Source organism: Chelonia mydas, chromosome 6 (genome assembly GCF_015237465.2).
Source record: "Chelonia mydas isolate rCheMyd1 chromosome 6, rCheMyd1.pri.v2, whole genome shotgun sequence".
NCBI lineage: Eukaryota > Metazoa > Chordata > Testudines > Cheloniidae > Chelonia > Chelonia mydas.
In genome coordinates, this window is record NC_051246.2 from 17,343,969 (window position 1) to 17,370,035 (window position 26,067).

The 26,067-nt window shown below is 45.7% G+C and overlaps 1 protein-coding gene and 2 non-coding genes across 3 annotated transcripts in view; 1 reads left to right on the plus strand and 2 right to left on the minus strand.

Moving 5' to 3' along the window:
* ACY3 (aminoacylase 3) overlaps positions 1–25,081 on the minus strand; it is a 41,528-nt gene extending 16,447 nt beyond the window's left edge. Inside the window, exon 1 of the mRNA XM_043549469.1 lies at positions 24,758–25,081. The gene's annotated coding sequence lies outside the window, so the exon portion shown is untranslated. The remainder of the gene's footprint in view (positions 1–24,757) is intronic.
* On the minus strand, positions 6,073–6,155 carry TRNAL-UAA. The gene has a single exon. It is a non-coding gene; the product is annotated as a tRNA-Leu (tRNA).
* On the plus strand, positions 12,004–12,086 carry TRNAL-UAA. The gene has a single exon. It is a non-coding gene; the product is annotated as a tRNA-Leu (tRNA).
* Positions 25,082–26,067: the final 986 nt, after the last annotated feature.

Sequence of the window (26,067 nt, forward strand, 5' to 3'; positions counted from 1 at the left end):
CCATCCCCCCAGGGCCTCAGTCCAAGCTGAGAGGAGTCCTTGCTTTGAGTGTGCCCCGGGGCTGTCACTTTATAGCCACAGACTCAGCTCACACAGCCGTAGGCTGGGAGGATTCTGGGGAGGCGATGTAGTGACATACATTCGCACTCTCTCTGGGGAGCTCTGCACACAGTTAACTGGCCCCTGTAGGCCTGCGGCCTCACAATCATTAATGTATTTATACCCACTGCACCCCTGGGAGATAAGGCAGTGCCATTATCCCCATTGTACAGAGGGGAAATTGAGGCACGGGCACACGTCACACAGGGAGTTTGTGGCAGAGCTGGGAGTCAAACCAACATCTCCAGAGTCCCGACCTTAACAGTGGGCCACCCCACCTCGCTGCTGTGTGGGTGGGAAACACCCATTAAGGCCGGGGTGGGTGTCTTAGTACAAATCCTGCCCGAGGCCAGGATCCTCTCAGCATTCCCTCAGATGCCACCTGGGAGGTGGGACCTAGAATTTAGGCCACTCACCCCAAATTTCCCCTTCACCCAGTCTCCTCTGCCTATGCCCCTGATCTGGAGGCAGCATGGCCTAGTGAATGGAGACCTGGATTCTGTTCCTGGCTCGGCTGCTGGATGATGTGGGTATGTCACCGCACCATTCTGTGCCTCAGTTTCCGCATTGGTAAAAGGGGGATAATAATACTGCCCTCCTTTGAAAAGCACTTTGAGATCTATGGCAGAGAGGAACTAGGGATGAGTATTATTAGCACAGGAGGCTCAGGCCTGGCTGCCCCACACACCGTGGGGGCCCATCTAGTCCAGACTTAGGTGCTCGGTCTTGGCTGGCATGTAAAGGAGAGAGCAGTGCTCTAGCGAGGCAGCGAGGCCATGAGTCAAGCACTGCTCTGCCTCCTTTGCTGTTGGGGAATCACTGTGCACTGACATGGGGCTGTCTAGGTGCCTGTATGTCCCTCACCCCGTGGCACATCACAGCCAGGCACGAATCAGCGCAGTCCTACAGCCTGGGTTATCCAGGGGGAGAGGCCAGACATTCCAACGAACGCCTCTGGCCTTAAAAATCTACAAATCAGTCATAGTTTTTTTCCTCACAATCCTTGCCCCGCCCCCCCTTGAGGTAGGGCAGCAGTGTCCCCTTTTTAAACTGAGGCACGGGGCAGCAAAGTGACTTGCCCAATTTCATACCGGAAATCTGGGTAGAGCGAGGAATGAAACCCCAGTCTCCTGAGTCCCCCACCATGCGGCCCTACCCATTAGTCTTCCTATCAGAATTGGGTCCCTGGTCTCCCATGGTGGGACAGCCTGGAAAACATTATAGTGTTAGACTCCTATTTAGCTGAATAAAGGGAAGGCTAAGGGTGACTTGATCACAGTTTATAAGTACCTACATGGGGAACAAATGTTTAACAATGGGCTCTTCAGTCTAGCAGACAAAGGTCTACCACCACCCAATAGCTGGACGTTGAAGCTAGACAGATCCAGAGGGTGTATATTTTTAAGGGTGAGAGCAGTTAACCACTGGAATGATTTACCAAGAAGCGTGGTGGATTCTCTGTCACTGGCAATGTTTAACTCGGATGGGATGTTTGACTAACAGCTCTGCTCTAGCAATGATTTGGGGGAAGTTCTATGATCACAATGGTCTCTTCTGGCCTGGGACTCCAGGAACCAGTGAAAAACACAGGGTGAGAGCCACGGTACTGTCTCCAGTACACTGCTGATTCTCCTAATAGCAGGGCGGACACGGATTTTATTCGGATAATCCGGAGTTCAGGTAATCAAGAGTTCAGGAGCCATTCAGCAGCAGGATGGCCTCCCCCACGGCCCAGGGCTCCTCTTCCTTGCAATCCTGGCTGGTCTCTGCTCCATTATCCAAGTCCTCTCCTTGTCCCCCACCAGGAGCTACATGCAGCAGAGGGCACTATCTCATGTAACTCATGCCAGGGGGCTAGGAAGGGCTTCAGATAATGCAGAGGTTCAGCTAATAGAGTTTGGCTCCATGGGAGTATACTGTATCTGCATCTATGCTCCCACCCCTGTCGTGTGTTTCGCTGGGTCAGCCCTGTAACAGGGACAGGGGGCTGTGAGCAGCTACAAATGGAGCCGCCTGGAGGCCAGCACCCTGGTCACTTAGATTACCCAGGACACCAGGTGTGGTGAGAGGAGGAGGGAGTTGGGTGGCTTGATTGGGTGTAGCAGGGTAGAAGATCACTTAGAACTGTAGGGAGCCTGATGAGCTAAGGACGTAATTAGCTCACCAGCTGGAGGACCCAGGGAAGAAAGCCAGCCATATGAAAGGCTGACCCAGGGAATACCAACGTGCATGGCAAATGGGGAAGGAAGGGAAAGGGGAAGTGGGGGCGGCAGGGGCCATGCAACGGTAGACAGTTTCTTTCTTTTGCATGGTTTCACTGTTTGCACTTATTCATGCACCTTTTCTTTTGGCAAGGTTGTGTTGTTACTGGTGGTTTGGTGTGGTAATGGCAGTGGGCCCACCTGGCAAGGGGTTTATAGACATCTCCAACAGGACTTCACACCGCCAAAAGCACATTCAACAATCATTCTTCACCGGCTGAGAGTGTAATCTGCCAGGGCCTCTGATATCAGGATTCATAAGGCAAAACGGGGTATACTGGGTCCCCCAGAATAACGGCGGGGCCAGTAATTCCATTTAAAACAAAGTCCATTGGTGGGAATAGTGTCCCAGCCTATCTCTGAATATAGATTGCCGCTCAGCGAAAAATCTAGGCGTCATGAACTTTTCCAATGCACGTTTCAGAGTAGCAGCTGTGTTAGTCTGTATCCGCAAAAAGAAAAGGAGGACTTGTGGCACCTTAGAGACTAACCAATTTATCTGAGCATAAGCTTTCATGAGCTACAGCTCACTTCATCGGATGCATTCAGTGGAAAATACAGTGGGGAGATTTTATATACACAGAGAACATGAAACAGTGGGTGTTACCATTCACACTGTAACGAGAGTGATCAGGTAAGGTGAGCTATTACCAGCAGGAGAGAAAAAAAATACACCTTTTGTAGTGATAATCAAGGTGGGCCATTTCCAGCAGTTGACAAGAACGTCTGAGGAACGGTGTGTGTGTGTGGGGGGGAATAAACATGGGGAAATAGTTTTACTTTGTGTAATGACACATCCACTCCCAGTCTTTATTCAAGCCTAAGTTAATGGTGTCCAGTTTGCAAATTAATTCCAATTCAGCAGTCTCTCGGAGTCTGTTTCTGAAGTTTTTTTGTTGAAGAATTGCAACTTTTAGGTCTGTAATCGAGTGACCAGAGAGATTGAAGTGTTCTCCCACTGGTTTTTGAATGTTATAATTCCTGACGTATGATTTGTGTCCATTTATTCTTTTATGTAGAGACTGTCCGGTTTGGCCAATGTACATGGCAGAGGGGCATTGCTGGCCCATGATGGCATATATCACATTGGTAGATGTGCAGGTGAACGAGCCTCTGATAGTGTGGCTGATGTGATTAGGCCCTATGATGGTGTCCCCTGAATAGATATGTGGACACAGTTGGCAACGGGCTTTGTTGCAAGGATAGATTCCTGGGTTAGAGTTTTTGTTGTGTGGTCTGTGGTTGCTGGTGAGTATTTGCTTCAGGTTGCGGGGCTGTCTATAAGCAAGGACTGGCCTGTCTCCCAAGATCTGTGAGAGTGATGGGTCGTCCTTCAGGATAGGTTGTAGATCCTTGATGATGCACTGGAGAGGTTTTAGTTGGGGACTGAAGGTGATGGCTAGTGGCATTCTGTTATTTTCTTTGTTGGGCCTGTCCTGTAGTAGGTGACTTCTGGGAACTCTTCTGGCTCTGTCAATCTGTTTCTTCACTTCAGCAGGTGGGTATTGTAGTTGTAAGAACGCTTGATAGAGATCTTGTAGGTGTTTGTCTCTATATGAGGGGTTGGAGCAAATGCGGTTGTATCGTAGAGCTTGGCTGTAGACAATGGATTGTGTGGTGTGATCTGGATGAAAGATGGAGGCATGTAGGTAACTATAGCGGTCAGTAGGTTTCCGGTATAGGGTGGTGTTTATATGACGATCGCTTATTAGCACTGTAGTATCCGGGAAGTGGATCTCTTGTGTGGACTGGTCCAGGCTGAGGTTGATGGTGGGATGGAAATTGTAGAAATCATGGTGGAATTCCTCAAGGGCTTCTTTTCCATGGGTCCAGATGATGAAGATGTCATCAATGTAGTGCAAGTGGAGTAGGGGCACTAGGGGACGAGAGCTGAGGAAGAGTTGTTCTAAGTCAGCCATAAAAATGTTGGCATACTGGGGGCCATGCGGATACCCATAGCAGTGCCGCTGATTTGAAGGTATACATTGTCCCCAAATGTGAAATAGTTATGGGTGAGGACAAAGTCACAAAGTTCAGCCACCAGGTTTCCAGTGCAGCCCATGCTGACATTCATGAATTTCCTCTGTGGTTCACGAGGGCCAGCATAGAATCATAGAAGATTAGGGTTGGAAGAGACCAACCCTAAGGAGTTGGGGTCATCTAGTCCAACCCCCTGCTCAACGCAGGACCAACCCCAGCTTAATCATCCTGGGCCTTAAAAACCTCTAAGGATGGAGATTCTACCACCTCCCTAGGGAACCCATTCCAGTGCTTCACCACCCTCCTAGTGAAATAGTGTTTCCTAATGTCCAACCTAGACCTCCCCCACTGCAACTTGAGACCATTGCTCCTTGTTCTGCCATCTGCCATCACTGAGAACAGCCGAGCACCATTCTCTTTGGAACCCCCCTTCAGGTAGCTGTAGACTGCTATCAAATCCCCCCTCACTCTTCTCTTCTGCAGACTAAATAAGACAAGTTCCTCAGCCTCTCCTTGTAAGTCATTTGCCCATGCTGATCATCGGGTCGCATGGGACCCCAGTAACAAATGAGTGTTGTGAGAATGCACAATTAGTCAACGCTACGCTGGGCTGATGCGGCAACTCATGGTGTTGGACTCCATCAGGTGGTCGAGGGATATCTATCTAGAACACATCATGGGACATCAGCAATACCAGGAGAGATGAACTGGAGCCCCGATGGGAAGCAAAGTTGGGAAAGTATTGGACATATTTCCCTAATGGATTGTATTTTCTAAGGGATAGCTGCAGGAATCAATTAATTTAGAACAAGACTTAACTCAAGCCTACAACCTTTGAATCACTGTGCTGCCCTAGAAGGCCAACATGCTATCCAGTCTGCCGTAGAGCCACCTAGAACATGCTGCTTTAACCCTTCACTTAAGGAAAATACACATCCCCAGGCATTAACTGAGTAATTCCAGGGCTTCTTTGACATTAGAGGGACTCAGGCCATAGCTTGGCTGTCAGCATGGATAGGAGAGGGAAAATGGGATAGGATGGGTCCCTCACAGAGAGCAAGGGAATCCAGGAGCTGGGCTGTGAATGGGCTACAGGGTTTAGTGGTGTTAAATGTCCACGGTGGGGCAGGTGGAAGGGGCTGACAGGAGACAAGGTGGGATTTGCAGCGGCTGGTTTCATCTTTCATCCAAGTAACTCAAATCTCAGCTTTCCCAGCCAGCACCTGGAATTCACTGCCGGGAGCTAGTCTGAGGGAAGAGATAGAGAAAAGCTAAGCCAGACCCAGTGAGTCAATGAGGGGCCGAAGTTAATCACTTACCTCTCTGCTGTTCAGATGAAGACTGAAAATGAGGCGGATCATTGGCTAATCTATTACATTAAGAACTGGGGAACAGGAAAATGGTTTCAATGAATCATTCCAAAGATTCGCCCAGGAGACTGGCAGGCACAGACAGTCCTGCATCCATGCGTATATCTACGCTGCAATTAAAAACTCACAGCTGGCCTAAGGGGCTGTTTACTTGCTGTGTAGGCTAAGGCTGAAGCCCAAACTCTGGGACTCTCCCACCTTGCTGGGTCCTAGATCCTGGGCTCTAGCCCAAGCCTGAAGGACTATGTACAGTAATTAAACAGCCCCTTAGCCCCTGGCTCAGGACAGCTGTGGGTCTTTATTTGCAGGATATGGTCAAATAGAGGCTACACTGGGCTTTGAAAGGGAGAAAAGAACATTACTACCAGAAGTGGGGTTCGAACCCACGCAGACACATGTCCATTGGATCTTAAGTCCAACGCCTTAACCACTCGGCCATTCTGGTGAATGCATGACAAAATTTCCATTGCATCATAGAGATTATTACTAAAGCCTGACCACACCACGTTCAAGACATTACCATTATCCAGCAGCCCTTGGGATTAACTGGGTAATTACATGGCTTTTGAAGTTCAAGGAACTCAAGCCCTCGCTTGCCTATCAGCACAAATAGGACATGAAAGGTGTGAGGGGGTGGGTCCTGCACAAAGAGCATGGGCGGGGCGGGGGGGGGGGCATGAGCTGGCCTAAAAATGGGCTACATTAATGGTGAGTTGCATTAAAACTGTACTGTGAGGCAGGTGGAGGGAGCTGATTGGTCCCAGCCTACAGGGGGTGGGGCGAATGTGCTATAAAGTAGGCAGCAGGTTTAAAACAAACAAAGGGAAGTGCTCACACAACACAGTCAAACCAGTGGAACTCATTGCCAGGGGATGTTGTGATGACCAAAAGTATAACTGGGTTCAAAAAAGAATTAGATAAGTTCATGGAGGATAGGTCTGCCAATAGCTATTAGCCAGGATGGTCAGGGATGTGACCTCATGCTCTGGGTGTCCCTAAGCCTCTGGCTGCTGAATGTTGGGACTGGATGACAGATCACTTTGATTATTTCCCTGTTCTGTTCATTCTGTTTGAAGCACCTGGCATTAGCCACTATCAGAAGACAGGCTACTGGGCTAGGCAGACCATTGTGGTCTGGCCTCGTATGGCCATTCTGATGTTTTTAAAGTCTGCTCTATGGACCTAGCAGTCATTCCAGTCTGCTAGCTCAGCCTAGCCAATGGTGCTTCCAGGCTGAAGTCTGGGCTATGTTCAGGTTTTGTACTGGCATAACTATTTCAATGAGGGGTGTTGATTCCTTTCATGAAATAATTACACCAGTACAACCCTTAGTCCCTCTAAGCTAGTCTCAATCAAGTGTGAAATTTACAGATTTTAAGACCGGACAGGGCCATTAAATCAACATTACTAGCTTGATATCCACAGGGCAGAAAAACTGACTCACTCAGCTCTGTATTGAAGCCAATTACTTGTGTTTGACTAATGCTGATCTTAGAAGGGCATCCAGGTGGGATGGGAAGACATCAAGAGATATAGGAAGCACTGACTTGCAGGTCTCCTAGCTCCTCTCCCTCTACCAAGGCTCATGCTGCTGGCTCCCCCACTCATCAAATTTACCTCTAGGTAGACCGACCTCTTCTGCAGTGGGGCCTATTCCTGATCCTGAGGGGACAGTACCTTGCAGACTGTCTCTGCTCTAGTTACGGAGGGTCCCCAGTCAGGATCGGGATGAGGTGAAAGCAGCACGGGGGAAGGAGGGGAAGGGAGTTCTCTCCTGGACCAACATTCACACACACTTTTCCTCAGGGGGAGATGAAAGAACCACATGGAAATAGGAATTGCCATAGTTCAGAACAAGCATGGAGGTGTGGGGCTGTCCAGTCTGGCCTAGAGCTGGAGGAAACCAACTTGGGGCAGAGCTCTTCTTGACCTGCTGCTCACAAACCGGGAAGAATTAGTAGGGGAAGCAAAAGTGGATGGGAACCTGGGAGGCAGTGACCATGAGATGGTCAAGTTCAGGATCCTGACACAGGGAAGAAAGGAGAGCAGCAGAATACAGACCCTGGACTTCAGAAAAGCAGACTTTGACTCCCTCAGGGAACTGATGGGCAGGATCCCCTGGGAGAATAACATGAGGGGAAAGGAGTCCAGGAGAGCTGGCTGTATTTTAAAGAATCCTTATTGAGGTTACAGGGACAAACCATCCCGATGTGTAGAAAGAATAGTAAATATGGCAGGCGACCAGCTTGGCTTAACAGTGAAATCCTTGCTGATCTTAAACACAAAAAAGAAGCTTACAAGAAGTGGAAGATTGGACAAATGACCAGGGAAGAGTATAAAAATATTGCTCGGGCATGCAGGAGTGAAATCAGGAAGGCCAAATCACACCTGGAGTTGCAGCTAGCAAGAGATGTTAAGAGTAACAAGAAGGGTTTCTTCAGGTATGTTAGCAACAAGAAGAAAGTCAAGGCAAGTGTGGGCCCCTTACTGAATGAGGGAGGCAACCTAGTGACAGAGGATGTGGAAAAAGCTAATGTACTCAATGCTTTTTTTGCCTCTGTCTTCACGAACAAGGTCAGCTCCCAGACTACTGCACTGGGCAGCACAGCATGGGGAGGAGGTGACCAGCCCTCTGTGGAGAAAGAAGTGTTTCGGGAATATTTAGAAAAGCTTGACGAGCACAAGTCCATGGGTCTGGATGCGCTGCGTCCAAAAGTGCTAAAGGAATTGGTGGATGTGATTGCAGAGCCATTGGCCATTATCTTTGAAAACTTATGGCGATTGGCGGAGGTCCCGGACGACTGGAAAAAGGCTAATGTAGTGCCCATCTTTAAAAAAGGGAAGGAGGAGGATCCTGGGAACTACAGGCCAGTCAGCCTCACCTCAATCCCTGGAAAAATCATGGAGCAGGTCCTCAAGGAATCAATTCTGAAGCACTTAGAGGAGAGGAAAGTGATCAGGAACAGTCAGCATGGATTCACCAAGGGCAAGTCATGCCTGACTAATCTAATTACCTTCTATGACGAGATAACTGGCTCTATGGATGAGGGGAAAGCGGTGGACGTGTTGTTCCTTGACTTTAGCAAAGCTTTTGACACGGTCTCCCACAGTATTCTTGCCAGCAAGTTAAAGAAGTATGGGCTGGATGAATGGACTATAAGGTGTATAGAAAGTTGGCTAGATAGATTGTGGGGCTCAACAGGTAGTGATCAATGGCTCCATGTCTAGTTGGCAGCCGGTATCAAGTGGAGTGCCCCAAGGGTCGGTCCTGGGGCCGGTTTTGTTCAATATCTTCATCAATGATCTGGAGGATGGTGTGGATTGCACCCTCAGCAAGTTTGCTGATGACACTAAACCGGGAGGAGAGGTAGATACGCTGGAGGGTAGGGATAGGATACAGTGGGCCCTAGACAAATTAGAGGATTGGGCCAAAAGAAATCTGATGAGGTTCAACAAGGACAAGTGCAGAGTCCTGCACTTAGGACGGAAGAATCCCATGCACCGCTACAGACTAGGGACTGAATGGCTCGGCAGCAGTTCTGCAGAAAAGGACCTAGGGGTTACATTAGATGAGAAGCTGGATATGAGTCAACAATGTGCCCTTGTTGCCAAGAAGGCCAATGGCATTTTGGGCTGTATAAGTAGGGGCATTGCCAGCAGATCGAGGAACGTGATCATTCCCCTCTATTCGACATTGGTGAGGCCTCATCTGGAGTACTGTGTTCAGTTTTGGGCCCCACACTACAAGAGGGATGTGGAAAAATTGGAAAGAGTCCAGCAGAGGGCAACAAAAATGATTAGGGGTCTGGAACACATGACTTATGAGGAGAGGCTGAGGGAACTGGGATTGTTTAAGTCTGCAGAAGAGAAGAATGAGGGGGGATTTGATAGCTGCTTTCAACTACCTGAAAGGGGGTTCCAAAGAGGATGGCTCTAGACTGTTCTCAGTGGTAGCTGATCACAGAACAAGGAGTAATGATCTCAAGTTGCAGCGGGGGAGGTTTAGGTTGGATATTAGGAAAAACTTTTTTACTTGGAGCGTGGTGAAACACTGGAATGCGTTACCTAGGAAGTGGTGGAATCTTCTTCCTTAGATATTTTTAAGGTCAGGCTTGACAAAGCCCTGGCTGGGATGATTTAGTTGGGGATTGGTCCTGCTTTGAGTAGGGGGTTGGACTAGATGACCTCCTGAGGTCCCTTCCAACCCTGATATTCTATGATTCTAAACCTAGGAAATAAATCTCACAAAAAGAAAAAAAATCCTTGATTAAAAATAAGAGTGAAGGTTTTTTGTTTCACTTGATGTTTTTCAGAACATTTTTCATTTTTCAACTCAAAATTTCATGTCAGTGGGAACCCACAAGCACTTTCTCTTATTTTTCATTCCCTGCCTCAAAAAAAGGGGAATGTGGAGGGTTAAACCCTCTCATCCACATCCTCTTTTTTCACATTTTTTGGGTGAAAAGTTGTTGTTGGGTTTTTAAAAGGGTGAAAGAGGGGAGTTTCCCCTCCATTTCCAAACAAAAAATGTCCAACATTTTTGTTAAACATTCTAATTTCAGAAGTTCACAGGAAGAGGAAAAATGTTGATGACACAGTGTTGCTAGAAATGGGTCGAGCTGGGTATAATTTGAAAGCCCTTTCTCCCGCGAACACAATGGTACCAAAGATGACAAACCTAGAACAATTATAGAATCACAGGACTGGAAGGGACCTTGAAAGGTCATCTAGTCCAGTCCCCTGCACTCAAGGCAGGACTAAGTATTATCAACCATCCCTGACAGATGTTTGTCCAACCTGCTCTTAAAAATCCCCAATGATGGAGATAACACAAACTCCTGAGGCAATTTATTCCAGTGCTTAACCACTTTGACAATGAGGAAGTTTTTCCTAATGTCCTAATGTTCAACCTAAACCTCCCTTGCTGCAATTTAAGCCCATTGCTTCTTGTCCTATCCTCAGCAGTTAAGAAGAACAATTTTTCTCCCTCCTCCTTGTAACAACCTTTTATGTATTTGAAAACTGTTATCATGTCCCCTCTCAGTCTTCTCTTCTCCAGACTAAACAAACCCAATTTTTTCAATCTTCCCTCATAGGTCATGTTTTCTAGACCTTTAATCATTTCTGTTGCTCTTCTCTGGACTTTCTCCAGTTTGTCCACATCTTTCCTGATATGTGGCACCCAGAACTGGACACAATGCTCCAGTTGAGGCCTAATCAGTGTGGAGTAGAGCGGAAGAATTATTTCTCGTGTCTTGCTTACAACACTCCTGCTCATACGTCCCAGAAGGATGTTTGCTTTTTTTGCAGCAGTGTTACACTGTTGCCTCATATTTAGCTTGTGATCCACTGTGACCCCCAGATCCCTTTCCACAGAACTCCTTCCTTATACAGGTATTTGAGAAAATGGTTAAAAATCAATTTTTTAAAAAAAATTGATACGTTAACACAGGCATGTCAACCATGCAGCCCTCAGAAAGTTAAAGGATGGCCCTTGACTGACAGTACTGCGTTATCAGTTAATGCTGACACCTAATTAATTTTTTTTCTATTACAGATGACTACAAATGGAAGGAAGGCTTCAAGTTGATTGCCGTCATTGGCAAAAAAGAAGCGGTTCAGTGGTATTAATTATCCGCTTTGTTTATTATGCCAAAAGGGTTGTGATGTCAGCATCCAGCCAGAAATTACCAGAGTCCATCAGCAAACAGTATGAACAGAGTTACATAACATAATTAATTACAATCCCAAAGTAATTTATTACATAAATCCTTGATTTTACCTTGGTCTTGATGATTTTTATGCATTAGTGGGGAGACAGAGTATCACCTAGTAGCTGAATCTTTGGAGACTACCACCATGGAGGACCTAGTCAAACACAATGCTTGGTGGCACCTACCATGCTTTAAGAAGTGCACCCAGAAACTGAATTTGGCAAGGCTGGACAGGAAGTACATCAAGCATCAGGAAAAAGTTGAAGATGCTGGGACAAGTGTCAGCTGTGGCTACGATTCACCTTATACTAGGTTCCAAGGCAGGTGTTGCAAGAACACCTGCTTCTTTCATAGTAAGCTGGAAGCCCGAAGGCATCTGTTAAGCACAGTTTCACTAGTGAGCCATGTGAGAAACTGTATGAAGCAACCACTCTTAGGAAACAAAAGGGAGAGATGAGAGAATCCTCAACCTCACAGCTTCCCCCCTGGAGCTATTAAAGAGCCATGGAAACCAGCAGTAGGTAAAGCTATGCTCTGGGGATCAAAGCTCACTTTAGCAACAGGCAACATATGGGAATCACCAGAATGGCCGAGTGGTTAAGGCGTTGGACTTAAGATCCAATGGACATGTGTCTGCGTGGGTTCGAACCCCACTTCTGGTAGAAAATGTTTTCTTGCCTCTCAAGCACCCACTGTTTAACACCATAAATAAAACTATTTTCCTTCCCACAGTTTTTCATTTAGTGGATAAAGATGAATTCTCTTGATTTTCAATCATCAATCAACCAACCCAAAAGTAAATTCCCAATTTAGTGCCTTCCTAACTCATTTAGTCTGGTTCAGCTTTTTCAATAGCACTCATTGTAACATATAATCCTTCTGGCAGATGTTGGCAGCAGGAAAAAGGGACAGGCTCAATTTTCTAGGGGTTCCTACCAAAAACTCCAGCAACATTGTCTCCACCTCCCCACCTAGAAATCTGGGAAACTATATATACCACCTTGGGAACACCCAGTGGGCAACACTTCCCCATGAAGTTTGACAGGGCAACAAGCCTCGTGGATAAGGGGGAAGCGGTAGATGTGGTATATCTTGACTTTAGTAAGGCTTTTGATGCTGTCTCGCATGACCTTCTCATAAACAAACTAGGGAAATACAACCTAAATGGAGCTACTACAAGGTGGGTGCATATCTGGTTGGAAAATTGTTCCCAGAGAGTAGTTATCAGTGGTTCACAGTCATGCTGGAAGGGCATAACAAGTGGGGTCCTGCAGGGATCAGTTCTGGGTCCGGTTCTGTTCAATATCTTCATCAATGATTTAGATAATGACATGGGGGTACACTTATAAAGTTTGTGGATGATACCAAGATGGGAGGGGTTGCAAGTGCTTTGGAGGATAGGATTAAAATTCAAAATGATCTGGACAAACTGGAGAAATGGTCTGAAGTAAATAGGATGAAATTCAATAAGGACAAATGCTAAGTACTCCACTTGGGAAGGAACAATCAGCTGCACACACACAAAATGCGAAATGGCTGCTCAGGAAGGAGTACTGCAGAAAGGGATCTGGAGTCACAGTGGATCACAAGCTAAATATGAGTCAACAATGTAACGCTGTTGCAAAAAAAGCAAACATAATTCTGGGATGTATTAACAGGAGTATTGTAAGCAAGACACAAGAAGTAATTCTTCCGCTCTACTCCGCACTGATTAGGCCTCAACTGGAGCATTGTGTCCAGTTCTGGGTGCCACATTTCAAGAAAGATGTGGACAAACTGGAGAAAATCCAGAGAAGAGCAACAGAAATGATTAAAGGTCTAGAAAACATGACCTATGAGGGAAGATTGAAAAAATTGGGTTTGTTTAGTCTGGAGAAGAGAAGACTGAGAGAGGACATGATAGCAGTTTTCAAGTACAGAAAAGGTTGTTACAAGGAGGAGGGAGAAAAATTGTTCTTCTTAACCTCTGAGGATAGGATAAGAAGCAATGGGCTTAAATTGCAGCAAGGGAGGTTTAGGTTGGCCATTAGGAAAAACTTCCTAACTGTCAGGGTGGTTAAGCACTGGAATAAATTGCCTCAGGAGTTTGTGTTATCTCCATCATTGGGGATTTTTAAGAGCAGGTTGGACAAACATCTGTCAGGGATGGTCTAGATAATACTTAGTCCTGCCTTGAGTGCAGGGGACTGGACTAGATGACCTCTCGAGGTCCCTTCCAGTTCTATGATTCTATGATGAACAAGCACTGAGTTCTGAGGTTTAAAACAAAGACCTTTATCGTGGGGAAAGGAAAAAACAGAAAAAACTTGGGAAAGCCAGCAATTCATCAATTAATAATATTTATGAGCTAAGACTTCTTCCCAGTCAAGGGTGTCTTAACAATAGTCCCAACCTCAGTCTTTCTCTTCCAGTTGTGAGTGGCTGATTCATTCTAGCTACCACATAAGAACGGCCATACTGGGTCAGACCCAGGGTCTTTCTAGCCCAGTATCCAGTCTTCTGATAGTGGCCAGTGCCAGATGCTTCAGAGGGAATGAACAGAACAGGGCAATTATTGAGTGACCTATCCCCTGTCATCCAGTCCCAGCCTCTGGCGGTCAGAGGTGTAGCCATCTTGTCTAATAGCCATTGATGGACCTATCTCCTCCATGAACTTATTTAATTAATTCCCTCTTTCCTGGCTCTCTCACTCACAGTTTATTGTGCATGATGGGTGGAGTCCAAGAATTCTGACAGCTCTGTCTCCAGCCTCAAGGGAAATGTTGTATTGGCTGCTCTACAGGCTCTACCACCTCAGGTGATTAGAGCTATGATTGTTGGATGGAGAAACCATAGCTGAGTCCTTCAGGAAGGCTGCTGTTTACTGCAGCTTCTGCTCAATCCACAGCCTCAAATCTGCCCCAATTTAGCTCCATTCACTTCCTCAAAGCTGTTTTAACTCAGTGCTAAATAGTGCCTTAAAACCACATCAGCTCAGCTCTACAGAGTACCTCAAGCCCAATCACCTACTTGAAACAACCTGTGTGCTGGCTCTCCAGAGAAGAATAAGTGGCATAAAGAACTCATAACAGATTTATTTTTTTCTCACAAACACATTCTGGCAACAGATTAAAAAACCTGTCTCATTTCAAAGCCATCTCCAGGCTCGACTGTTCCAGAACTTTTTGCAGTCATGGTGACCCCACTCAACTGTTCCAGAACTTATTTCAGTCATGGTGACCCCTCACCCCAGCACATTTATTGCAGTTTTCTTGTCCTTTCATTGCCCAACAGGGTCAGTGTCATTTTATTGCCCCCAAACTCAAAACTTAACTATATTTTAACCAAATGCCCCAAACAGTCACAGAACTGAAATGCAAATGAGACATGGAACATCCAGTCATTTCCCCATGCTCAACAGATGGCAGCAGAGAACTCGGTCCCTCATGGAGCCCCTGCCCATCTGGAATTCCTAAGCAGATCTGGGCTGTTCTTCTCCTTGTTCACCAACAGGAGTCAGTAGTGAGTGTCCCATTCTGTGGAGCTTCAGGTCATGGGGCTTACAAGAGAACACTGAACTCTTGGGGTTGGCAGTAGAGTGCTCAGCAATAGAAGACTGTACACACGTGTATCTATGGGTGCAGAGAAACTGCATGAGATTCTGCTGTATTGCCTGGAGAATAGTGGGCACTTTGCAATTATAGACAGTATCTTTTTAAGCCACAGCACTATCCTGTTATGCATAGATCAATCTGAAACAATGTTATTAGCAAAGAGAAATGTAATGTTTGGGTCACCAACAGAAACTTGTAAACTTGTGTTATTTTTCTATAAAATTAAAATACTCCCCAGTGATATGCTAGGGCATGTTAATGTTTAATGTTTTTGTATGATCTCAAGCCACTATAATTGCTTTAAGAAAAGGAGTACTTGTGGCACCTTAGAGACTAACCAATTTATTTGAGCATGAGCTTTCGTGAGCTACAGCTCACTTCATCGGATGCAACTTGCATGTCTTGCATGCAATACTTGCATCCGATGAAGTGAGCTGTAGCTCACGAAAGCTCATGCTCAAATAAATTGGTTAGTCTCTAAGGTGCCACGAGTATTCCTTTTCTTTTTGCGAATACAGACTAACACGGCTGTTACTCTGAAACCTATAATTGCTTTAGTTTTTAGGATACCTAAGGCAATAGGAATATAAGTTTTCAGTTTACAATGATGAAAACCTAGCAGGTGGCTTAATACCATACGCAGTCAGACTCAGAAAAACTTCAGTAGAGAAAATGCACCACAGAAGAAGATCCCTGGGAACCTCTTTCTCTTCTTTGGTGTGTTGCTGTTTTCTAGGCTGAAGTGCATTGACCTACATTCCACAGTATGTACAGTGCAATCCAATAAACTGCACTGTGGGTAGCTTATTGGGTAGAGTCTCAGGCATTTAATTTGAGGATGCAGAGTCCAAGGCCTGGGTTTGTTCTCAAAAAGCAAGCCCTGGACTCTTTAGAAACACAGCTGTTTCCATCCCCATCCATCCTGAGCAATACCTGCAGCCCTCCAACTGCAAGGAAAAGAGGCTGCCAAGTTTCAGATGTTCACAGATGATTTAATACTCTCCAAGTTGGTTTCAATCAAGTGAAGTCCATAGATTTAGAGTTCAAGGCCAGAAGGTACCATTAGATCAGATTCTAGGCTGACCTCTTATATAACACAGGGCAGAGTATGTCACTCAGTTACCTCTGTGTTGAGCCCATTAACTTATGTTTGGCTAAAGCATCTTCCAGACAGACTCCAGACTGGATTTGAAGACATCAAGACATAAATGAAGTATTGACCTTTAGGTCTCCCAGCTCCCCTCCCTCTCACAAGTGTCATGGTGCTATCTTTCCCTCTTGTACCACGTTGCCCTCTGAAGTGGTCTGTTCAGAGACCATAAGCTTATAGAAACTTTTTAACGTTAAGAATAACTGAAATGTACCTAAGAATAACTGGAATATACTTCCTATACTGAGCTCCTGAAGGCTTCTTCGGGGGTCATCTCTTATTTTCTACTGGGGGAGAACAGATAGTATTAGGGAGAGCAAAAGTCTATGTTCCGCTAGGGTGACTAGATAGCAAGTGTGAAAAATCGGGACGGGGTGGGAGGTAGTAGGTGCCTATATAAGAAAAAGCCCCAAATATCGGAACTGTCCCTATAAAATTGGGACATCTGGTCACCCTAATGTTCTGCAGTCTTAGAAAGTCATCAAACATTACATGTTAAACATGGCAAAAGAAATAACAGTATTTCTTTTATATTGTTGCACAGATAGGGGTTTCATAGATATCTTTAGCGTCTCATTAAATATATCCTTTATTAGTTGCTACTTACACTCTTCAAGTCTTAAAACACAAGTATACTTCCATAAGTACACAATACAACAAGGTTCACAATATAGCCACTGGGCTCTCACTTCACTTCGTTCTTATATCTCATTGATTGACCGGCGATACCCCATCCCTAAAATACTGCAAGGGCATGGCTTACAACATTCTAAGAGGTTTGAGGAAAATGTAGTTCTCAGAAAGTCTGGAAGGTTCCATGAGATTCTACAAAGGTTCAGAACGTTCTAGGAGGTTAGTGAAAAATGAATCCACAAATGAAATATCTGAAACATTTTACTTCATACATTCTATTTTCTCTTTTGTTGCTAACTTGTTAACACCAAAAACAGCACTCGGAATCCAGGTGGTCACTTGGGTTGCCTGCCCCTAAATCCAGTCCTGGAGCCAATGGCCACACCCTGTGATTCAGCAAAACACGTAATGGCATGTGATATAGACATGTGACCTTGGACTGTATCTTTGTCAGTAACTTTCCATATAGAGGGGCTGCAGGCTTTGTTTGGGACACGAAATTTCCATGCAAATGGCAGAGGATATAAAAGACTCCTGAGTCATCCCCATTTTGCCTCATTCCTGCTTCAATTTTCTGGACTGTGGATTTACAAATAAAAGGAGTATTTTGAAAAATGGACTAAGGACCTTCCAATCTTTTGGAAGTTGTGACACATTCCCCAGAGTGCAGCCTGGGACTGTGGGACCACTGAGCCCCCTGAACTCTCTCCAGCCTGGGCTGTCTCTCACAATGCCTTTCTAGTGAGCAGCAGCAAACCCCTCCAGGTGCTGTTATCACTCAGCACAACCGCAAGTGGAGACTCCACACCCAGCTGATTGCATGAATGCTCACAGATCCACTCATGAATCACACAGGGAAAGGCACCAGCGAAATACCCCCAGCTCCCAGCACTGCACCTCAGAAATATACCGTCTTGCACTGCTCAAGGTGGGCAGTGCAAATTTATTAATTGGTTCACCACTTCATCAATGGAAAGTGGATATACACCAGCCTTTGCAAAACCTGAGCAGATTTGCCACACACTTCATACAAACTCACTGGCAAATATAACCAGTAAAGCAAGTTTATTGACTACAAAAGATAGATTTTAAGTGATTATAAGTGATAAGCAAAAAGTCAGAGTTAGTTACCAAAAGAAAAGAAAATACAACCATGCAGTCTAAACTCTTAACCCGATTAGACTGGGCAACATCTAGATTAAGCAATTTTTCTCACCCCACTGTATACTGCAGTCCATAGTATACAGATTTCACCCTTGAAATCTGGGCCAGTCCCCTTAGTTGGAGTCTTCAGAGTGTCCTATTGCTTGCAGCATAGTTGGGTGAAGGAGAAAGGCCAAGTATGGCCTCCTATGTTTGTTTTTATACCCTCAGTCCATGTGCTTGGAAAACACAAGTCCAGGCAAGTCTGGTGGGTGTTGCTGAGTCTCCAGTCAAGGTTGAGCAATCCCCCTAGTGTGGCCTCATGCAGGTGAGTCATTGAATTGTAGCTCCCTTGTTGGACAACTGCTGTTGATGGGTTTTTTCACACCCCACCTGGGCTTTGGTTACTTTCCTTGCTGTTGCCTCTGGGGAGCTAATATCTGGCTGATTCCTCAATTTACAGCATGTTGTAGTGACCACCATACAACACAATTCTCATAACTTCATATGCATTAATGATACACATATACGGATAGAGAAATGACTTTCAGCAGATCATAACCTTTCCCCTGATACCTTAGAAGGCATGTTTTATATGTAAGATCACAATCATATATAAATGAGGAATATGCGGGTTACAGGGTGCTCCCCCAAGGTACAGAATGTCACAGAAGTTACCAGAGTAACTTTTGGAAACCAGCAGTCTATTCCATTAATGCTACAAACCTGATCTAAGGACTTTGCAATCATTTGTATGTATACGATCTTATAACAATTTATAACTCTATTCTTTTCTTCTATTAATAATTCTTTAGTTAGCTTACTGAGGATTGGCTGACAGCATGATATTTGGGTAAGATCTGAGATATATATTGATCTGGGGGTGAGTGCCTGATCCCTTGGGACTGGTAGAACCTCACATATGGTGAATTGGGTTTTCAGTTCCTCTCACTATATTACACCTATTTGTCTGGATGGGAACCAGGGGCTGGAATGCCTAAAGGGGACTGTGTTTGGCTTCTTGTTAACCAGGGTGGTACTGCAGAAGTTCCTTTGTTACTGGTTTGGTGAATCTAATTATAGAATAAATCACCATTTTGGGGGACTGTCTGCCCTGTTTCTTGCAGTCTGCCCTGTGTGTGGCATTCTCAGTGTAGCACATCCCAGGCACCTGGTCACAATGGGGAGAGAGCGAAAGCAGCCCTGGGGGAAAGGGAATTCTGTTCTGTAACAACATTCACAGACACCTTTCCTCAGAGGGAGGTGAAAGAACCAAATGGGACATAGGAACCACAGGAATTGTCATATTGGATCAGACCAGATGTACATGGAGGTGGAGGCTGCTTAGCTTGGACTAGAGTGGGCTGAAATCTGGGAAGTCTTCTGACCATAAATAAAACAAACACAAATCCTAATTACCAAAAAAAAAAAATAAAGATTTTTTTCAGGAGAGTTCACCACTCCACGTGGTGTGGAGTCAGCCTCTGGTAGGTGTCTGTGTACAGTACTAGCAGGGAGCACTTCTGCACCACCTAGAATGGCTGAGTCATTAAGGTGTGGGACTTAAACTCCTGTGGATGTGTGCCCCATGTGGGTTTGAGTCCCACTTTTAGTACAGCTGTTCTTTTATCCCTCTCAAGAGCAGGGTCTCCTCTATTTAACAACAAGGATGCAGGTTTCAGGGAGGGCAGGTCACTTCTCAGGTCTTTCTCTGCCTACTAATCACCTGGGCAGATCTTTGGAATGATTGATTAGAACCATTTTCCTATTCCCCAGTTCTTAAGGTAATGGCTAAGCAATTAATGTTATGTTAAAACTCCATAGTAAGGCAGGTGAAGGTGGCTGATTGACCAGATCCTTTTAGGGGTGGAGCTAACATGCTGTACAGTCTGCTCCATGGATCTAGCAGTCATTTCAGTCTGACAGTTCAGACTAGCCAATGGTGCTTCCAGGCTGAGGTCTGGGTACTTCATTCTGGGTATTTCATTCTGTGTGTGTGATTTCTTGCAGAAGTGCTCCCTGCTAGTACTGTACACAGACACCTACCAGAGGCTGACTCCACACCACGTCTGGGGCACTGCCATTATCCAGCAGCCCCAGGAATTAATTGCGTAATTACCGGGCTTTTGAAGTTTGAAGGACTCAAGCCCCAGCTTGTCTATCAGCACAAACAAGGCATGGAAGGAGTGATGGGTTACACATCTATGATTCTATGATCACAAAGCGTGGAGGCAAAAAGAACATAAGAACGGCCATCCTGGGTCAGACCAATGGTTCATCCAGCCCAGTATCCTGTCTGCTGACAGTGGTCAAGGCCAGGTGCTTCAGAGGGAACGAAGAGAACAGGTAACCATCAAGTGATCCACCCCTGTTGCCCATTCCCAGCTTCTGGCCAACAGAGGATTAAGTTACATAGAACAAAGGCTACTTTGCTCCAGAACACACTGTAATCCAGTGGTTCTCAAACTTTTGTACTAGTGACCCCTTTCATATAGCAAGCCTCTGAGTGTGACCCCCCCCTATAAATTAAAAACACTTTTTTATATTTAACACCATTATAAATGCTGGAGGTGAAGCAGGGCTTGGGGTGGAGGCTGACAGCTCGCAACCCCCCACGTAATAACCTCTTGACCCCCTGAGGGGTCCTGACCCTCAGTTTGAGAACCCCTGCTATAACCTATGTGCACTATCATACCTTTAGTTGGCTCTCCTTAACTTCCCTATCTGTTCCTGGGTAGACATAGCATCAGACAGAAGATTTGAAGGTCCCTGAGTCATCATGACAAAATGGGGGGGCGGGGAAGGGGGGAGAAGCAGGGGAAAGAATCAGAGAACGATCCAGAATTTTGTAATTAAGACTAGAGCTGGGTGTTTTTAAAAAATTTTTGGTGAATAGTAAATTCACCAAAAAAATATATTGTATAGGCCACTGAAACTACTTGCAAATTTGGGTTGAATTCAATGAATAGTTTTGGCCAAAAAACAAAAGGAGGCAGGGAAGGGCAATTTTTTAAAGTCAAACAGTTTATTTTGATCATCTCATTTCGGAAGGGTAGTTTGTTTAGAAATTTAGCTAATTAAAAAATACCTCAAAAAGGCATGGAAAAACACCCCAAACCATCTGAAACAAGATGAAAAAAATCAATTTAGCTTCAAATCAAACCACATTTTTGTTCTTGATTTTTTGGTTTGGACCCTGAACCGAAACATCAATCATTTGCTTGGCTCTAATTAAGACCATTGATGAAATGAGAGATTATTGAGTGCCTCTAGCTTTAGTTACCTAGTTACCTCCCTGGGCTGCTGTGAAATGGTGGTATTCCTAGAGGAAGGTTGGAGTCTGTAGATGTGGCTCTGTTGATTTTAATGTGGAGGTTTTTTGCTAGATTTTGTGGGAGGCCATTTCTCATGCGTCACTTCTCCTGGTCGGGGAGAGGAACTCCTCTCTTCTTTACCATAGAACCAGATGCTCGGGGTCTTCTTGTGAGATGCCACAATGTAATGTTTGGTTTCAGAGTAGCAGCCGTGTTAGTCTGTATCCACAAGAAGAAAAGGAGTACTTGTGGCACCTTAGAGACTAAAAAATTTATTTGAGCATAAGCTTTCGTGAGCTACAGCTCACTTCATCGGATGCATGCAGTGGAAAATACAGTGGGGAGATTTTATATACACAGAGAACATGAAACAATGGGTGTTACCATACACACTGTAATGAGAGTGATCAGGTAAGGTGAGCTATTACCAGCAGGAGAGAAAAAAGTCTTTTGTAGTGATAATCAAGGTGGGCCATTTCCAGCAGTTGACAAGAATGTGTGAGGAACAGTGGGGGGGGGGGGGGGGGGGGGGGGGGGGGAGGGGGAGGAAATAAACATGGGGAAATGTGATATTTGCCATCATGTGCCAGCAATGCCCCTCTGCCATGTACATTGACTAAACTGGACAGTCTCTACGTAAAAGAATAAATGGACACAAATCAGATGTCAAGAATTGTAACATTCAAAAACCAGTCGGAGAACACTTCAGTCTCTCTGGTCACTCGATTACAGACCTAAAAGTTGCAATTCTTCAACAAAAAAACTTCAGAAACAGACTCCAATGAGAGACTGCTGAATTGGAATTAATTTGCAAATTGGACACCATTAACTTAGGCTTGAATAAAGACTGGGAATGGATGTGTCATTGCACAAAGTAAAACTATTTCCCCATGTTTATTCCCTCCCCCCACCACTGTTCCTCAGACGTTCTTGTCAACCGCTGGAAACGGCCCACCTTGATTACCACTACAAAAGGTTTTGTAGATGCTTACTATGGCCACAGGAGGGGTTCTTCTATCGCTGTAGTAATCCACCTCTCTGAGAGGCGGTAGCTAGATCAGGACCAGCCTTATGGCAAATGGTGCCCTGGGTGAACTTGTATTTTGGCATCCCTGGCCTCGCTGCCTTCCCTGGTCCCCATTCATCCCCCTATTGCCCAGACCCCCTCTTCCTCCCCTGTCCCCCCGACCCCTGCTGCTTCCCCATCCCCCTTGTCCCCCCCTACCTCCCCCAGCTCCCCCACCCAGCCCCCCTGACCGCGACTGCTTCTCCATCCATCCTCCCATCTCCCTTGGCCCCCACTGCTTCTCCAGGCTCCCCCCCACCTCTGCATCACCTCTGGCCCCCTCTGCCTCCCAGGACCCCCAACCCATTTCTCATTACCCCTTGTCCCCTCTGCCTCCAGTAGCCACAGGCATTTGCAGATTAGATGATGGTGATGGAATTGCAAAGACTTTAAACAAGAACAATGGACATTGGCTCCAGCCCTGCTACATCAAGTTTAACAGGACTACACATAAACAAACTAACAAAAAAGAACTGAGAAAGCTGTGGGTCACCCTGAAGAACTGCAGAGAAAATACACTCTCTGTGGATCAGCCCCTTTTCACCATAACCCAACAGATACAGTGGACCTGGCCCCCTGGGGATGGAGAGGACAAATTTGTCATTAAGCTAGAACTGAATATGACAAGTCTAAAGCTCATGGGAGTCTGGTGATTGGCTAGAAGATAGTGGAGAGATGGAAGCCAAAGTGGACTCCCCAGGAACAGCTGACTTCTTGAAAGTGTCTCATGTCACACATACTAGGCGCACCCATGAAGTAACCGCCAGCGGTCTGTACATCTTGCTGCAGAATGCACACACGCAGTCTACCCAACGTCTCAGGGAAGATGAGGCCCCCATGGGGTAGGGTAAATGGTGTGACAAGCAAAAACTAGAAAATCCAATGTTCCACTTCTGGCATGCCACACTTAATCAGGAACTTCTTGTATTGACCTATGTGCTGTCAATCCACCAGGCAAACTTTGCTCCATACATTGAACACCTTGGAAAGCTGCCACCTTGGTTCTTTGCATTAGATCACAGTAATTATACTCGTTGGGTGCCTGTTCACCTCCAAGATATGGTTACCCTTCATACAGACACAGCTAGAGCCTTCCTAAAGGCGACCTTCACAGCTCACAAGCCACAACATGTTTGCTCTGCAATAGCACTCGGCCAAGCTCATGAGCAAAATAATGCCATAATCAAAGGGGATGGTGGAGCTCTTGGTCGACACAAAGTCCAGAGGCCCCTTGGCCTCGATGACAGTGGGCCAAGAGGTGGCCAGGCTGAGAGGAGGATTTGAAGCCTCACTGGGTAGATGAGCCACCTGAAAAGCGTCTAACACAAAACACTGTGAGCAGGCGAAACATGTTCAGGCTTCTTTGTCGCGACATGTCAAGGCACTTGTTGACATCATAGAAGACATGGGCAACCCCTCCTCAGGGGAGAGTGCAGACTTAGCTAAACTGGACACCAAAACCATTCCCAATCCTTCTGTGACCGTCTCTGTTAGGGAGGCTGAGAAGATTGGGCAGCAGCAGCACACCACATTTGTAACAGACAAACCAAGTCAGAACCAAGCCATTAACGGAGCCCACCAACCAAAACAAACTCCTTGTTCCACAGACCTCCGGCAAGGGAGGTCTCTAAGGCCCAAGAACAGCTCTCCTCCTTGAAAAATGGCAGGGAATGCGATGTTTCAATACACTGAGGCCTGTGAATAACTTCCTTGTTTTTTAATTCAATCTTTTTGAGACTCAGCAACGTCTTTTATGTCTAGATCAATCTGAAATATCATTCTTAGCAAATAGAAATGTAACTTTCTGGTCATGGACAGAACCTTTTCAACGGATTGAGTTACTTTGCTATAGCATTCACTTTTTAATGAATACTCCCTAGTGGCATGCTACTAAGCATGTACATTCTTTATATATTTGTATGATCTCAAGCCAGGGGTAGTCAATTCCTTTTTGTCAAGGTCCAAATTTCTTGTTCAATGTATAGTCAAGGTCTGGACTCCAGACAAAATAACAACAATAATGATAATAATAATAAATAAAAATATTTGGGATCCATTTAAAAGAGTCTGGAGGTCTAGATTTGGCCTGTGGTCCACCTATCGACTACCCCTGTCTCAAGCCATAATAATTCATTGCTTTAGTTTTTAGGACACCTAAGACAATAGGAATCTAAATGTACAAAAATGAAAACCCACTGGGTGGTTTAATACCATAAACAACCAGTATCAGAAAAAACATCAGTAGAAAAAATGCATCTTAGAATTGCATATGACTGCCAGAGCCAATGTGGCATGAGCTGGTGATGCCCCCAGATCTGAGAATCTTGATTAGGTCATGCCCTAAGACTCTGGCAAGTTTCATGCTTTTATCATAAAACCCACAATTATTTCACAAATCTCATCAGCTCCCAGTAGCACCACGGGAAACACTGACCTGACGGAATTGTTGGATTCCTCCATCTCTGGACAACAAACTGCAACACAGAGAGCTGGGGAGGGAAGCCACTCACATCTGCCAGAGGAGGACTGAGATGTGGACGAGTAAGACACCAAAGGGGTGGGGTGGAAATCTTATCTAATAGGTATTGGTAATTAATCACTTGCTTTCCCAAGTTTATTCTAGTTTCCCTGCTTCTCCTCCCGCAACCCCCAATAAAGTTCTCTTTTAATCCCCTGGACTGAGTGCTTGTGAGCTGGGATCTGGGAGGGCTGCCTCTCTGTGGGTGTCTCTGCCTTCTCTTCTGTCCTGCCCCCCATGTGGAGCCAAGATCTTGGGGGCCCTATTACTCTGAAAGGGTCTGAGCCCCTGCTCCCTAGCCCCCCCATGCAAGCCAGCAGCTGAGGAAGCCCTGCCCTCTTGGGGGAGAGCTGAGTACAGGCATGCTGGGAGCGTGCACCGAGTGCACAGTGCTGAGATTGCGGTGAGGAGATGAGAATGGGCAGGCTTGGTGCCTAGCACAGGCTCCCAAGCACTAACTGGGGGGAGCACGGGGGGGGGGGAGGGCTGAGAACACCCACTGAGATGAATGGAGCTATTGTCTCAGGCTGTATCATCTCCCCCTTGGCGCTGTCCTTCTGCGGATACCATCACACTGAGATCAATGGGCCCCCTCACATCTTTTGGAGCTGCCTATACTGCAGATGGATGTGCAGAGACCCTTTCCTCTCTCCTTCCTAAAATTCCTCCTTTCAGCATTCCCCTGTGCTGCGGATTTGGGGACAGCAAAGCAACTGATGATGATTTATTTCATGCAATATTACAGTGGAGCACCAGCTCTGCTATGATTAAGATTGGGAAGCTTTTCCTGTTTAACGGATGATTCTCCTAAGTGCTCGAAAATCCCCGTACTTACATGGGTTGTCTTGAAATTTGGTGTGTCTCATAGGGGTGTGGAGTAGGTTCAGCGATCCAAATTTGGGGTAATTTGACTAAGGGGTTCCTGAGATAGAACTCCCTACCCACCCTGAAAAACATAAAAATAGCAATTCTGAAAGTTCAGATTCTTGCAACTTTGGTGTTTGAAACCCACCCAGGGCAGAAACCTGACACTGGATTGTAAACATTTGGCTAAATCTGTCTCTGTCAAGGTTTTTTTATGTGATTATTTTGGAGAAATGTAATCTGAGGAAAGGAAATGATTCAGAAGGCACTCAAGCTGTTTTTGAAAAGAAAATAAATTACATATGTGAATGCTTGCTGGGAAGGGAGGGGTGATTGGGGTGGCAGAGGAGGCAGGAATAGGA